We start from the raw sequence: 16789 nt of genomic DNA, 5'->3' as shown, positions 1-16789 counted from the left end.
TTCAATTTAGCACGTGATTAGGTATACCGTATACATGTGGAGAAGTTGGTTTTATGGATGAATATTCTACTAAACACACTAACTTCATATCGAAATCACCCCTCTGACAACGAATTTAGGTCCATCCAACCTCTTAGTTGTGATGTCTTCGAGATCGTTACCATACAGGACAACAACAAATTTAGGTCCATCCAACCTCTTAGTTGCGACGTCTTCGAGCTCATCACCATACAGGATGCCACACGTGTGCATGGGAGCATATGCAAAGCACTTGCGGTTTTCATCAATTGTTTAGTCCCAACGACGACCTATGAACACAACACCGCATGTATTGACCGTATGATAACATGATACATCTAAGAAGTCAAGACCATCATACTGCATCTACATCTTAGCAGCATGAGCATTAGAAGATTTAAGTCAAGCAAATCCTATTTGAAGACAACCTAGTTGACTTTTTCACCAAGTCACTGCCAAAGTCTACTTTCTAAAAACTTGTCAAAGGTAATGTATGCGTAAATTGTTTGATTTGTAATATTTGTAGTTTTCATTTGAAAGTTTTGTCAAACTCAGGAGGAATATTCAGAAGTATACTCACTTAATCTTAATGTACCCTTTTCCCCTTGGATTAGGAGAATTTTTTCCACTGGGTTGTTGCTATCTAACAAGGTTTTAAAGAGGCACATATCCTTGGCTAATCATTATGTTGTGTTTGTTTTACTTGCTTCCTGAAGGCATTTTAGTTTTACTCGTTATGCATTCTTCCGTTTATTTTGAGACTCGCATTCGTACATCAGTGTCTGTGAGAAGACTTCATCAACTGCTTCCATATTTTCCTGAAGACCTATTGTGTCTACTGCTTGAGCATTTACATGTACACTCAAGGGGAGAGTACTGTAATTAATATTTAACATTGTGTGTGTAAATCTTAAGTATAGATAAGTTAGGAATTCTTTGGGGTCTAAATGATTTTTCTTATTTGACTTTGTATTACTTGGAGAACACGTGATTCTCTCCCTTTTATTACTATAACTAAAGACACTAGGCATGAAAAATACCAACACACAACTTCTCAAGTCCTACTCTTCTCTCAATCGCACCCTCTCTCTCTCTCTCTAAATTTTAGGTCATAATATAATGCTGAGAACGGCTTATGGCATGCTGGCAGTCGGATATTGGCTGGACTACTACTATTCGAATGTGCATATGAGTCAACTACAATAATATGGAATGGCACTACGGTACCTTACTCATCCAAGGTACGCAACAACGCGCGTACTCCTTAGGGTTACCTACACCAACGTCCTCATGTCTTTAGATATACTTATAATCTTGAGCCTTGATTAATGATTATATCGATATCATAATCTTGAGGTGTATAACATAAGAAATCAAATATTTTTACAGTGTTAATTAGGCCTTCCACGGTAAGCCTGAAAAAGTCAGTGTGATAACAATATATTGAATGCATGAGTTCAATACATTAGACTCATGAGTGTGATATATACCAATATATTAAACTCATGAGTGTGATAACAAAATATTAAACTCAAACTAGTAATAGTAGTGTTATCGGTATCAAACTCAGATTGCTTGATTTCCATATGTAGATTCACATTTACTCAAACTAATGTGGAAAGCCTTACGACACATATGCTAAGATCCTAGTGATGAACATGATGGTGAGACCAAAACAACCTCAAATCCTCCAAAAAGAATTCAAATCTTTGGTTGCATTGTAAAACATCACTAGAAAGAACAACAAGAATTAAATAAATGACATGATCAATACTTAATGTCACTGCTAGACTTATCAACTATATTCTCTCAAAAATTTATTGCATACCAAGTCTTATTATTTGCTCAAAAGTAATTAATTATTCAAACTTGGCTGAAGATGTTTTTTCCATCTTGAAGAACAACTCTTGTGGTTTTGGGAATTTGGTGGGGTGGTGCCTTCGTAGAACTCATAGTACTTTTTGGACGTTCCTCACTTGTTTGAGAACTCCTCCTCACACTATCTTCCGAGACCCATCTATAAGCCCTGAAAAGAGCTTCATCTTCTTTTCAGGTCCAAACCCTACCTTTCATTGCAGATGTGGCCATTTGAAAATTATTAAAAAAATTGAAAGCCGCTCGTACAATCTTGCAGGAAGCCTTTGACGAGGTGGTGAAGGAGAACATGGACAATCTCAGCATGGAGCGCGCCGAAGCCCTCGAAGACGCCATCCAAACATAACTCTCCAGGGCTTCGATCTCTCCGGTACTCCTTTCTTACCTCAATACGATTCGTTTTGGTTCTCGCAAAATTGTAGAAAAAGTAAAAGAAAATAGAGAGATTGAGTGAAATCTTGATTTTCCTGCATTTTCTCGAAAGCCAAAGAGAACCCATTTAATAAATGCAGTATTTGTTTCGTTTTATTTTATAAATTTTAGTTCTTGTGTTTGCCAGGGATAGTGACTGTGTCCCTGAAGACGGTAGTGTGAAGGACAATCCTGTGTTACAATGTTTGGATAGATTGAGTCAGTTGAATTGCAGTCAAAACCGTCAAACAGAAGATGAACTTGTGGATTTACTCGTTAAATTTACTGAGCTGTGTAATTCCAAAGGTTCTGGGAATGCAGCAATAGCTTCTAGAAATGGAGGTTGAAATCGTTTGTTCGATATGTCTTAAGATTCAAGTCAGGTGCGAACAAGCTGTTGTTTTGGCTTTGAGGGCATTGGCTTCATTGCAACATGGTACGATGGACAATCTATCTTGCTTATTTGGTTTCTCGTGAAGTCTTTCTAAGTCTTACGGAGTAGTTGTGAGTAGTTTTCTGGCGTTTTGTTGTAGATTTGCAAAGTAGAGAAGCATTTAGGATAAGAGGTGGACCAAGCATATTGGTGGGTATCTTAACTAATGGATTTGAGAATATTGACATTTTAAGTAATGGTTTTGCTGTTGTTGTTGCGGCTGCAACAAGTAAATGAAGTCATAAAAGAGCTATTCATGGAGTTGAAGATTGATGAGCTTATTCTACGAGTATTGAGTGTAAAAAGGGGGTCAGCATTGAGAGTTTGTACGATGCTATACAGGTTCTCTTTAACACCTGATGATAATCGGGTTTTGGCTTCGCAAGAAAGTTCATGAGTTGAGTGAGTCATAATTCATGATTGGATATCCAACAGCTTCTTTAGTTATGGGAACCTTTTCATTCAAGTGTTTTTGTTGACCCTAAAAACTACCAAGCCTACGTAGCGTGTAGGCCAAGTAATTAGTAAGCTAACTACGTCCTTCGGTTGTATGCGGGGCGTGCTAACTCGTCGGCCGAGCTCAGCCGGTGAGAAAAATGAGTTGATGTTGCATTGAGCGCACTGCTGACTTCTTAATCTTATGACTGCGGCCGAGGAAGGAACACGTCTCGACCTTCGGGTTCTAGAGCCTGAAGACAAGGCTGCTAGTTCTGCGAAGTTCAATATCAAATTTGGCTTTCAATGTGCCGAATGTAGTAACTTGTAACACCTCACTTCGCCGAGAAGGCTAATGAGATGACCTCTGCCAATAAGGATTCGAAAATCCTTCTCGACTGAGACTTGGATAGATAACCAGTCGGCCTCAACGTAGTGCTGTTTATCCAAATTGAAGGTGCTCCGCAGTTGACTGATTCTATGACAACAGTGCTGTTTATCCAAACTGAAGATGTGCTGGCGAAAAAGAAAATAAAAATCTCAAGGTGTTTGAGAGGTTTCGCATAGAGCGAGGGTTTGCGCATGGCAATTTGTTTTTTGAGTTGGAGGTCCCTTTTGTGTTCCACGACCTCTTGTATTTATAGTGGCTGCATATCTACTCGCAGCCTGATGGTATTTTGTAGAATTCAACTGCAACTCAACCTCTTGGAAGAGAAAGAGTAATCTGCATGTCATCTATCCTTCGTACGACTATCCGTCATTTATCACCCACTTTTAAATGGATAATAACAAACCAAAAACCTAATCCTATCAGCAACTTCCTAGTGACTAAGAACATTAACCAAAAAATGATTACGACTATAGCATGCATGGTTGACCAAATCTAAGCACACGTGGAGGTCATCAATGATGCAGGACAAAACCAAGGGTATCGAGGAGAAGGGAATAGATAACTTGGGATTCGCTCAACCAGGGGCAACGGAGCTCACTCACGTCGGTAATCGTAGATTCGCTCACACGACCAAGCCAAATGCTTGATTTTAGAAGGAGAAATCACTCACTTCAATTGCACAAAGCAAAATATATTTTAATTCATTCAAGTCCTTCTCAAGGGTTTAGTTCATGTATTTATAAGGAATACAACACCATGAAACTCTAGTCCGAATTGGACTTTTGCTCTACCCCAAAAATATTTAAAATGTTCTTAAATGACTACTTAACTATTTGTGTTGCTCTAAAACTCAATTAAATATATTTGATGGTTCCAATATGCATGAGACTCTTGGTAGATTCCAATACATGCATGAGAGCTTTGGTTACTGCATCATTCTCCTCTTCTCTGAAGAAACTCGTCCTCGAGTTTAAATCTTTGTTGACTCCGTTATAATCTTGAAATTGATTTTTGGCTTTCCACATGAATAAGTACTTGGAATATTTTCTTATTCTTGAAGTGCTACATTCATGATCCATGAAAAATCTTGCAATCCAACTGATATCAATCTTCATTTGATTGACTAAATCAACTAAAACTTGAGAAGCCTTCCAATTAAAAATATCAAAACCAATAAAATCAATGTATTCATTAGTATCTTCTTTCACATCAACAATATCTTGAAATTTGATATCTCCCACTTCAGCAACGTCACCGACTTCCTTCAAAGATTCGTGAGATGAAAACCCTTCTTCTCTCCCACCGAAACTTTTGTTATTACTCAAGCTAAACCCATCACAAATTTCACAATTACTCAAGCAACGATCAAATAAGGGAGGCATACTCAAATGAATCAAACACGAAGCCTCAATATTTTCACACCCATAATTTGAACTAAGATACTTCAAACTAACTGTGTGGATGCAAATTTCTTCCTCCTCGATCTTGGACGATTTTGCACCTACAAAACAATTAACACCTTAGGTTAAGGCCAAGAGCCTCACGCGCCCACGATGAATGGGGGGGGCTTTGGCCGAAGAAACCTCCGATGCCAAAGTTAGAATTTAGAGAGAATGAGTGTTTAGAGAATTTTGAGATTTTTGCCAAAGTGTTGGAATTAGCTTTTTGGTGAGAATGAGAGTATATTTATAGGGATAGGAGGTGGCTAGGGTTTTTAGGTTTAATTAGCCAATTTATTTGGCTATTAAACATAAAATGAATGTTTTGGTGGTTTTTTGTATAATTGGCTAATAAAAAGGAAGAAATGGTGGGAAAAGGTAGAAAAAAGGTAATGGATTAGGTTTTGAATGGGATAGCCGGCCCTCTTGTGTTTTTAGGTTTGAGTGGATGTTTCAAATTGACAATTAAGGGATTGATTAGGTAATTAATCCCTTAATTAGTCAATTATTATGATTTTATGAAATATGAAAGGAATAAGTATATTATTTAGCTAATTGATTAGCTAAATAATGAAATGGGAAATATATGAATAAATTAGGTTTTAAGTTGATACCTATTTTGGGCACTTTTGACTTGGTTGAAAAAATGATTCTCTACTGCTCGCGTGTAGGAAACCCGGTATGCCTCGAGGGTATTTTTGTCCTCTTTTGTCCAAAAGTCCACGTGTCGCCTAGTGAATATTTTTGGCTCCACAAATGCCCCCACACCTGTTGGGCTGCTCGCAAAAAAGGGCAGCAGGTGTAGAGATCTTCTTGCTTTAGGAAACTTAAGACTGCTTCCTATTTTGATGTTGATTCTCTCTTTAATAGGAAATTAGATCCTTCTAGGAAAGGGAAATAAATTTCTCTCAAAGCCTATTTAAGTCCACCTTAAGTGGGTTATTAAATCAACTTTGGAGAGCGATTTATTCTACCCTACAAGAGAGAGATAGCTTAGAGGATATTTGTTCCCCCTCCTCTAGCAATCTTCTACATCTTGCCCGTGCAAAGGACCGTCTTTCGTTGCTTTCTTCGTCTTCTTCGTGCCGCACCGATGTAAGAAAAATTTAATTTTTCTTGCCTTATTCTTGGATAGTGCTATTGCGGGGCAGCCGTCGAGGTGGTGCGGCACATCGGCTGGCAGGGGCCAGGAGTTGGCTCGGCATGGGCCGAGGAGATGTTGTGGCAGGGACCACTGCTTGGGCAGCTTGGCTTGGCTTGAGCCAAAAGGCAGCTTGTGCAACTAGGGTCGCGGATTGTGGCGCTGGGGCACAGTGCTAGGCGAGCCGCATGGCTCATGTCCTTTGGGCTCTTGGACTTGACTCGGGCCAGGCTGGTGATTGAGAGAAATAAGGAGATTGCGGGTCTCATAGGCTGCTGGAATGTTGGGCATGCAGGCCTCCTGCCTGCTGGAATGCTGGGTTGAGCTCCCCTGCTGAGTACCATGAATGTGGTTGGCTGCTTAGTCCTCTTTGCTGAAAGAAAGGTGGGCTGCTCCAGAAAGAGGAGGTAAAGAGGATCAAGGCGGATGCATTGGCTCGTCTGATCGCTGTCGTGGAGCTTACTATGAATGAAGATGGAAAGAAAAGATCTTCCCCGCCTGCTCATGAGATGCCAGTTAAGAAAAAACTGAAGACTTCTTCTGCTGCTCATGAGGGTCCGCTTGCTACCGAGAGGTATGTGATTGACATGATTTTCCAATGGGAAGAAATGTAAGGCTGCTAGATCTGAGCATGTGGCGTCTTCCATGTTGAGAATGGCTAGTACAATTGTGGATAAGATTACTCAGCGTAAAGGTTTTATCATGCCCCCAGTGCCGAAGTCTGTACCAGGACGTTCTTTGGGAGCCAAGTCCGGTTCACCTTTGTAGAGACTTGCTATTATGAAGAGTGGTAAGGTGGACTCTGCTGCTAAAGTGGCGCCAAAGCCTGCTCCATTTGCTGCTGAGATTGATTCGCCTCAGATTCAAGATCTTAAGCTTGCAATTTCTGAGCTTCGTTTCGCTACTTATGCTAAGAAGAGAGTGGATGAGCTTCTCTATTTCTCCGGAAGACTTGCTTGCTTTTACTTTTAAGGCTTCCATTGGTGAAGTAGTTGGAGAAGTTAGTGCCCAGACTGGGGCAGCCGGGGGTGAAGCGCCGGATGATGCCGCTGCTAAGAGCGTTACGGCTATTGAAGGTGTGGCGACCGAGTAGTCGTGGAATGTCCAAGCTGCTGTATTGTAGTATTTTAGGTAGCCTTTAGGATTTTCTTTGTTTTTCCTTGTAGCTTTTGTTTTGCTTGAACTCCTTCAACCTTTGCTAGTTGTTTATAAACATGTTTTCCTTCGTTTTTCTTCATCTTCACTTCTTTTGTTCATGCCCTAACCTTTAGACTTGATAGACCAGTGGCAGGCATGCTACTTTTTTTATAAGCAGACAAACTCGCGTAGCCTATGCAGCCGTAGGTGTTGGTGTAGAACTTTGCAAAGTTGTTAGCCATAGGGTTGGCAGCCGGATGCCTTACTTACAGAAGCAGACAAGTCCGCGTAACCACTAGGCTGTTAACTTTGACTTTCTTCAATTCCGTAGGTTGCGTAGCAAGTATCACAACACTTTAGGACTTGGTGTAGGTTGTTCCGCGCTTGGCAGAGGTGAAGCTTATCGACTACGTAGCATGTCGGCAGTGGATAAAACTTCGTATATGCGCGCTAGCTTGTTTAACCTTTCACAAGAATGTGCGGTTGTATAAGTCTAGTGCGGCTTTACTGCTCGAAGGGCAAGCCGTAGGCAGTCTTCCGAAATCCGTAGGCTACCTTAGTGCACTTGGTAGCAGCTTTAGGATTCCAGGGCAGCCGTCCATCGGATGTACTGCGTAATGTGCCCTCTCCGTCTTTAAGGCCCGGTTCCCCACGGATTAGGCCAAGAGACCCAAAATCCTTCAGTTAGCTAAGCCTTGAAAAAGACCATTGCGGCTACTTCTAGGAATCCCGGCGCAAGCCATCGTGCATCTAGTTATACTAGGGCAGCCAGGTTCATCCACGTCTGGATATTCGGAGTGTAAAGTTTATCCTCCCGTCTTGGAGAGCTGACCCATATGGGTGTCAGAGAATTGGTTTACCCTCTCGCACTGGAGAGCATGGTTGGTCCCTCGGGGGGCGCAATTCCTGCGATGAGTCCCTAAGAAGGGCGCAGTCTTCTTTTGAAGTGCAGGAGTGATTAGTTGTTGTAAGCATGCAGCCAAGCCAAGTTGTGATTACTTCTAAATTCTTCATTGAAAAACGAGTGAAACGAACGAAAACTTTAGTTGTAAGGTAAGAACTGCATAACAACTGGATAGTCCTTAGCTTGTGAGGTGGTGCCTGTCGAGCTTATTGAGTCTTCGGGTTTTGATGTAGCGGGAGGTCACACATGGTACTTCTTCAGATTGTAGGCTATCCATTGCTTTTCAATCTTTTTGCCGCTTCATGGTGGTGAGGGTGTAATTGCTCTTGCCCCATACTCTGCTGATCTTGTACGGACCTTCTCAGATGGGATCCATCTTTTTAGAGCCTTCTCTGCCGGCAGTGATGAAGGCTTTTCTGCACCGTCGACATGCAAATGCCAGAAGTCTCCATCGGGTGGAGTAGGCGCAGCTAGAATGTGCTCAGCTACTTCTGAGGCATCGTTGGGTCGCTCTATTGCGTCACCTAGGCTCGGCGTGAAGGCGCAGTAGGGAGCTGTGGAGATGGGGCCATGTCATACGCAGCAGGAGATGCTCAACTGTCGGTATTGGGCCACTCTAGAGTTGAATCATTGAGCAAGGGTCAGCTAGGGCCGTGTGATGCGCAGCAAGAAATGGTACTCAACTACCGGTACATGTTGCTCATATGTAGAATCTTTTAGGGTGATGAGGACAAAACTTGCTTTCGAGTGTGTCCTTCCAATGTTGCGTTCGTCAGAAAACTTTACATCCGCCAAGGTCTACGCCTTTATCGTCGCGCGTCTGGATTGGGCAGAATAGTACGTCATGAGGATGATTGCATGCGTTTGAAAGTAAAACTTGTGCTTCTGGGTTGCAACAACTATCGCCAAAGTTAGCTTTTGAATTTTTAATAACATCGAGGAGAGCTTTTGAACTGTAGAATACAGGTAACTGTGGAATACAGGTAGTCGGGCCCTCATCTCTTCTCGCATGATGGTAAAGCTTATTGCTACTTTAGATACCGTCAAACATGTGAATAAGTCCTCTGCTGCTTCTAGGGAGGTGATGTCGGGTACTTCTTCAAGTCCTTGAATGTGCATTGGCGAGCCTCATCCCAAAGTGCATACTTCTCTGCCAAAGCAAAAGAGTCTGCTAGAGTTAGATCTTCTTTCATGATCAATTTTCCGAATAGCGGGTGGTCTGCTGGAAGTCCTTTTTGGAAGGCTGCTCTAGCTATCGAGTCGTTGCATCCGACTATTTTTGCCTTCTCTACTTTGAACCTCCTCACATAGTCGCGAAGCGACTCTTTTGGGTTCTTCTTGACGTTGAACAAATGATCAGACTTCTTTTTTATCGAGCGATAGGATGAATATTCTTTGGTGAAAACCAAAGAAAGTTTGTAGAAATTCCGGATGGATTGTGGCGGCAGGGTGTAGAACCAATCTTGCGCCTCGCCTTGTAGAGTGGTGGCAAATATCTTGCACATGAGCTCATCGTTGTTTCGATAAAGGATCATTGCGCTTCGGTAGCGCTTTAAGTGTCTCTCCGGGTCTTCATCCCCTTTGAAAGATGTGAAATGTGGCATGCTGAACTCGCGTGGAGGCTATGCCTGCTCAATCTCCTCCGTGAAGGGTGACCTGCTTATGTTGGTTATGTTCCGTCGTAGTGCTTCGTCGGTGACCTCGTTGCGTTGGAAATCATGCAATCGCTTGGTCAAGAGTCTCTCTACTTCTTCCTGAATTTGCCTTTGTTGGGGTAGCGGAGCTCTCGGCTGCCCCCAGTCATGACTTGCTGGTCTAGGCTGCTCTTCCATGTGTTTGGCTCGTCTATGCCGCGGATGCAGTGCATTTGATGCGTTCCTAGTAGGCGAGCGAGTTCTTCGCATGCTGCTGGTTGAACTTGAGCTGGATTGAGTGACTGCTTCTCTCCGTCCGTCGTGCTGCCTACTCTGATGTGAGGTGGAGGACGCTCCTTGTGGGCTTAGCTGCGAATAGACATTTTTCCCGGAAGGTTGTTCATGTTGACTATCGGAGTATAACCCCAACCGTGAATGTATGCTCCTCCGTGGGCCTAGTCGAGAGTGCATGCTCATTCACGCTCTAAGACGGGAATGTACACTGCCCAAACGTTCGGCTCGTGGCTGCTTGCCGAGACGCTGCTGGAAATGTCCGTCTGCCCTTGTCCTACTTCGGGATACCTCGTCCGGGGCACGTTAGATCCCAATGTGTTGCAAAAGTTGATTCACCAAGGTTGTCTGTTGTGCAAGGGCGCTCGTCAACTCTATGACTTGTCGAGACAAGTGTTGTTCGCCATTTGGATTGGAAGAGCTTGGAAGGAATGCGCCTCCTTGGGCAGTGAAAGGGTGGTAGACTTCGAGCGCGAGATTTGAGTTGGGAAATGTCAAACTCGCGAAAAAATGTGGTGAGAATGCCCCCGGTTCGATGGTAGGTCCGGATGGTTGAGATAGTCTTGGGCCGACTTGGGCTGCTTGGAAAGCCACTGGAGCAGGATAGGCAGTGAGAGTGGGCTGCTCGTCGGGAGCAGGCTGGGTCATGAAAGCAGGCTGCTTGGCAGGAGCAGGCTGGGCCACGGGAATGGGCTGCTCGACGGAAGCAGGTTGGGCCATAGGAGTCGGCTGCTTGACGGAAGCAGGCTGGACCACGAGAGTAGGCTGCTCGTCGGGAGCAGGTTGGGTCACGAGAACAGGCTGCTTGGCAGGAGCAGGCTGGGCCACGGGACTGGGCTGCTTGATGGAAACAGGCTGGACCACGGGAGTGGGCTGCTCGTCGGGAGCAGGCTGGGTCACGAGAGCAAGCTGCTTGGCAGGAGCAGGCTGGGCTATGAGAGCAAGTTGCTTGGCGGGAGCAGGCTAGGCCGCGAGAGCAAGTTGCTTAGCGGGAGCAGGCTGGACCACGAGAGTGGGCTGCTCGTCGGGAGCAGGCTGGGTCACGAGAGCAGGCTGGGTCCACGTAAACTTGGATGGCACGGCTTGGATTGTGGTCTTGGTACCGTGAGCCTTGGATGGCACGGCTCGGGCCGTGGTGAAGGCTCCATAGACCTCGCCACGAGTGGCTACCGAAGTAGCCACCGCAGTGGTTCCCATGGTGGCCGTGGTGAAGGCACCATGGACCTCGCCGTGGGTGGCTACCGAGGTAGCCACCGCGGTGGTTCCCATGGTGGAAACTCGTTGTGGTGATGCCGCTCCCCTTATTGTCGCATTTTGCCTCACGGATCTCCGGGTCGTGGTGAAGGCTCCATGGACCTCGCCACGAGTGGCTACCGAAGTAGCCACCGCGGTGGTTCCCATGGTGGCCGTGGTGAAGGCACCATGGACCTCGCCGCGGGTGGCTACCGAGGTAGCCACCACGGTGGTTCCCATGGTGGAAGCTCGTGATGATGATGCCGCTCCCCTTGTTGTCGCATTTAGCCTCACGGATCTCCGTAATCCCATTTCTTGAACATTAGAATTTTCACTTGTGGAAATTTTTAAATTTCTAGCCATTATATTTTGCTTATACGTTTTATCAAAGAACCTTTGCAAGTAAAAAATTCTAATAATAAGAACGTATGAAAAATATTCAAATGGACTAGAAAATAAAGAAAAAAAAAAACCTTTTTGTGCGAGAGTCTTCTACGAGTATGGATTTCAACTCTCAATGAAAGCACCAATTTGTGGATGCAAATTTCTTCCTCCTCGATCTTGGACGATTTTGCACCTACAAAACAATTAACACCTTAGGTTAAGGCCAAGAGCCTTACGCGCCCACGATGAATGGGGGGGCTTTGGCCGAAGAACCTCCGATGCCAAAGTTAGAATTTAGAGAGAATGAGTGTTTAGAGAATTTTGGGATTTTTGCCAAAGTGTTGGAATTAGCTTTTTGGTGAGAATGGGAGTATATTTATAGGGATAGGAGGTGGCTAGGGTTTTTAGGTTTAATTAGCCAATTTATTTGGCTATTAAACATAAAATGAATGTTTTGGTGGTTTTTTGTATAATTGGCTAATAAAAAGGAAGAAATGGTGGGAAAAGGTAGAAAAAAGGTAATGGATTAGGTTTTGAATGGGATAGCCGGCCCTCTTGTGTTTTTAGGTTTGAGTGGATGTTTCAAATTGACAATTAAGGGATTGATTAGGTAATTAATCCCTTAATTAGTCAATTATTATGATTTTATGAAATATGAAAGGAATAAGTATATTATTTAGCTAATTGATTAGCTAAATAATGAAATGGGAAATATATGAATAAATTAGGTTTTAAGTTGATACCTATTTTGGGCACTATTGACTTGGTTGAAAAAATGATTCTTTACTGCTCGCGTGTAGGAAACCCGGTATGCCTCGAGGGTATTTTTGTCCTCTTTTGTCCAAAAGTCCACGTGTCGCCTAGTGAATATTTTTGGCTCCACAAACTGTATCTTGTGCCAATTCATTGTAAACTGCTGAACAATAATCTCCTTCTTCAATGGACTCAAACCACAGAGCGTAATCATGAAAATGGTCAACACATTGCAAACAAATGCCTCCCTCCCCTTCGGAAACCACAACGCCTCGTCGTCGATTTTTGATGCGAGAAATTTGATTGGTGAGATGTTGATGCATCCTCTTAATCTCTTCCATGTCGTCATCAACATACTTGTCATAAACTGGTGGAGAATTCCAATAACCAAGCTAATCTCTTCAACCATTTGATGTTCAAACGGATGAAAAATATCAGCCATAATCTTCTAACTGCAGCGGAAAACTTGCTCTGATACCACTTGATGCAGGACAGAACCAAGGGTATCGAGGAGAAGGGAATAGATAATTTGGGATTCGCTCAACTAGGGGCAACGGAGCTCACTCAAGTCGCTAATCGTGGATTCGCTCACACGACCAAACCAAATGCTTGATTTTAGAAGGAGAAATCACTCACTTCAATTGCACAAAACAAAATATATTTTAATTCATTCAAGTCCCCTTTCTCAAGGGTTTAGTACATATATTTATAAGGAATACAACACCATGAAACTCTAGTCCGAATTGGACTTTTGGTCTACCCCAAAAATATTTAAAATGTTCTTAAATGACTACTTAACTATTTGTGTTGCTCTAAAACTCAATTAAATATATTTGATGGTTCCAATATGCATGAGACTCTTGGTAGATTCCAATACATGCATGAGAGCCTTGGTTACTGCATCAATCAATTTCTTTTTTCATATAGCCAAGCACACGTGGCTGACCAACTCCAATTTGGCATCCTCATCTTTATGAATGTAATCTCTCTGCCAACCAATATCCATTTTCCCAACCAATGCCGCAATGTATTAGGACTCTTGATAAAATACTCTGATGCTCTAATCCACCACACTTTTAAATTCCAAGAACCCCAAATCAAATTGAACTGTACTACTCACTTTCAAGTTGAAGATATAATTTGCACCTCATCTTGTACAAGAAAATATCAAGATAATTCATCATTAAAAGATAATATCATGATTAAAACCACAATATATCCTCCAATTATCTTAGCAATGCTGCCATCCAACGGTTGAGAACTATGTTCATCAACGGCCTTCATTGCACGAGCTGATAGTGTAAAATCGGGTCCAAACAGTTTAAATTAGATTCCTTGAAGAATAATGCTGTAACTGCAGATTTCAGGTTTATGGTTATGCGCGAAAATTTGCCAAGATTGAAATTGTTGGAGCTCTGGTTGAATCAATACGAGTGGGGCTTAGCTCATCTAGTCTTGTTTCAGCAAGCATTGCTTTAAAGGCTGTCGCTGTCAATGCAAGAATTTTGTAATCTGATGGGATACAAATTAAGTGTTGATGTTTTAATAATAACTATTTGGCCTTCATAGTTTAATGTTCAGGTAAGTTAGACTTAGTTAAAGACAATTAATCAATTCATTATTCTCTCACTATATGGGAAAAGTCCTTTTTATTCTTTTATTGTTATGACTTGTGACTGAGGCAAATGTGTCTCAAAGATATGGAAATTTACTAACAAGTAATGTGTCTATTGTACGCTGAATATTTTCTTATTCTAATTCTGTTATTTATTGGTCTTCGATTTTCTACATGATGAAATATGTACATCCGTTGCCCAAAATGGTGGAATTGATGCAGTTCTCCTATGTATTGATAACAGTAGTGAACAAGGCAACAAAACTGTTGCTAAAGTTTGCTGTTCTTTGCTCTGCAAGGTCTAAATCACGTCTATCAATTTTGAGGTGAATTTGTTTTCTATTAAGCTTTAATCCAAAATTGAAGGTTTTAAAATTTGACTTTTATTAAGTCTTATATAGAACTCTTGGACCACAATTATTGTGAGTAAATACATTAGTTGTCATTTACTAAATACATTAGTTGTCATTTACTCGTGCTACATAGAGAATTACTGGTGCTACTTTCTGATGAAACATTTTAGTGCTACATTAGTTGTCATTTACTCGTGCATTATTGTGTTTTAGTTGGCAGGAAGTGACGCAAATAAGAATGCCATTGTTGAGAACAAGGGTATGGATAGGCTAATTAAGCTGTCATCTAGGTTTTATTATGACTCTTCTGTCCTACAAGAGGTGAGGAACAATGATTCTTTCATATTGAATTTGCATACCTTTGAACACATCAGCTGACTAAGGTTTCCTTTCAAGTGAAATTCTCGGTTCATCTGCCAGTATTTGTTAGGGTTGGAAGTGCTTTTAAAATTACTGAAAGCACTTTTGATGCAAGTGAATCTTGTACTTCTTGCAGGAAGCACTTCAAGTGCTTTTGGAACCCAAAAACACTTTCACCAAAAGTGCTTTCACTTCCAAATAAGCCCTTAGATGTTGGCTGTTTACTCTTCTGAATGCTTCAACTGTTAATTCCAGTCCCTGTTTTCCAATGCATGTTAGGTTTTAATGGTGTCAATCTAAGTTGATTGGATGGGTTTAATGAGATTGAGTGGTTGTTTGAAGTATAATTTGGAAGAATGCTGAACAAAATATTTATTGTTGACGAGATCCTTGAAGAGAATAATGTTGAAATGATTTTGCGAACATCTAGTTCTAATTGTGATGTGCTGTTGATACAAACATTTGTTCTTTTGCTTAATCTTCACGTTGATTCTTTCCCATATGGTTCAGATTATGGCTGTTATTTCTGTACTCTCCTTAAGGTGCCCAAGCATTGCAGTCGTTGCCATTGAAGCTGGGGCTGGTGAACTTGCCCTCCAAGCTATGCAGAAGTTCCTTGCAGCACAGCAAATGCAGGGGAATTCATGTCTCATTTTCCGGAATCTTGTCTCTTGAAACGCAGCCAACGGACAATTCTTTTTGTTATAAATCCATCCCCCTCCCTGTTACTTTTGCTCTTCTCCCGTTTTTTCGGTATCAATGTCATATTTTTTTTTTCTTTCATATCATGCATAATTTTTGTTCTGGTTTTCCCATGACACCCAACTGTTGTGAAAATTAACCTTTTCACTACACAGAACCATTCTACTCAATAGCTGTATCGAGAGACATAAAGATGGCCAAACAAAACCATGTAAGCCGTAGTTTGGTCTGAAAATGGCTCAAAAGTGGCTGTCTTGGTCTCAAGTTAGCCACTTTCGAGCCATTTTTCTGCCAAACCATGACGAATTAGCTGTCAAAAAGGTACCATTCTCTTCGTCTCATTGAGAAGTATGATTTTCATTTTTGAATTACTTGATTTTGTTGAGTATTGAAGAAGTTATGAACGTTTAAATTTTACCCAGTTTCCGGCGAGTTTTCCAGTTTTCTAGTCGACCAATCACCTTTCAGGCTATTTTCTAGCCATATCCGGTAAACATTGGGCTTCCAAATAGGTATAATCTTATTCTACACTTGACTATCTTCATTTTGATATATTATGGATTGAATTTGGTTAAAAAACGATTGAGTTACGAAACTTTGAAAATTGCCTAAACTTCCGGTCAAGAGTTCCTGGATACTTAACGGAGTTTTTAACAGAATGACCAAAATAATGAATGGTGAACAATCTCAGGGACTATTTCTATTGATTTTCAATCTCAAGAACCAAAGTGATGTGTTATGTAAATCTCAGAGACCATTTTGCCTAAAAAGCCATATATATATGAGTCTTAATGAAATACTCCTAATGCTATTCAAATTTAATCTTAAGGACATTTTCAGCGTGAAAAGTTCTTAATGGGTCAAACTTTTTGTCTTTATTTACTTTTATGCCATTATATCATTATTATAGTGGGGTCTACAATGATATTGACATTTTTGTTTGGTTGAAATACATTATTTTGCATGATACTACTTATGCTACTTTTCGTCTTTTGCTAATTTGATGCCAGTTGTTTATGCTTCCTTCATGTTATTGATGTTGTGCAGCTCTTTTTTTGTCAAATTGTTCCAGTATTGTTTATATCCTTCTACTAACTATGCCTCTCTTTCTTTATCTTCTTTTATCTTGTAATACATATTTAATGTTTCTCCTTTGAAATTCTGATGCTTCTAGTAGGGTTGATGACAGACTTTTGTCTTGCTATAAATATACATTTCTTCTTCTTCTGCTATTAATATCATGTTATACCTAAAATCTTCAAACTCATTTAAAGCTAACA

At 41.6% G+C, this 16789-nt stretch overlaps 1 pseudogene; it reads left to right on the top strand.

Annotated features, from left to right (window-relative positions):
• The first annotated feature begins 1670 nt into the window (after nucleotides 1–1670).
• On the top strand, nucleotides 1671–15482 carry LOC126622579 (uncharacterized; annotated as a pseudogene).
• The last annotated feature ends 1307 nt before the right edge of the window (nucleotides 15483–16789 follow it).

Source organism: Malus sylvestris, chromosome 5, assembly GCF_916048215.2.
Source record: "Malus sylvestris chromosome 5, drMalSylv7.2, whole genome shotgun sequence".
NCBI classification, from domain to species: domain Eukaryota; kingdom Viridiplantae; phylum Streptophyta; class Magnoliopsida; order Rosales; family Rosaceae; genus Malus; species Malus sylvestris.
This window is presented reverse-complemented; position numbering and strand designations above follow the sequence as displayed.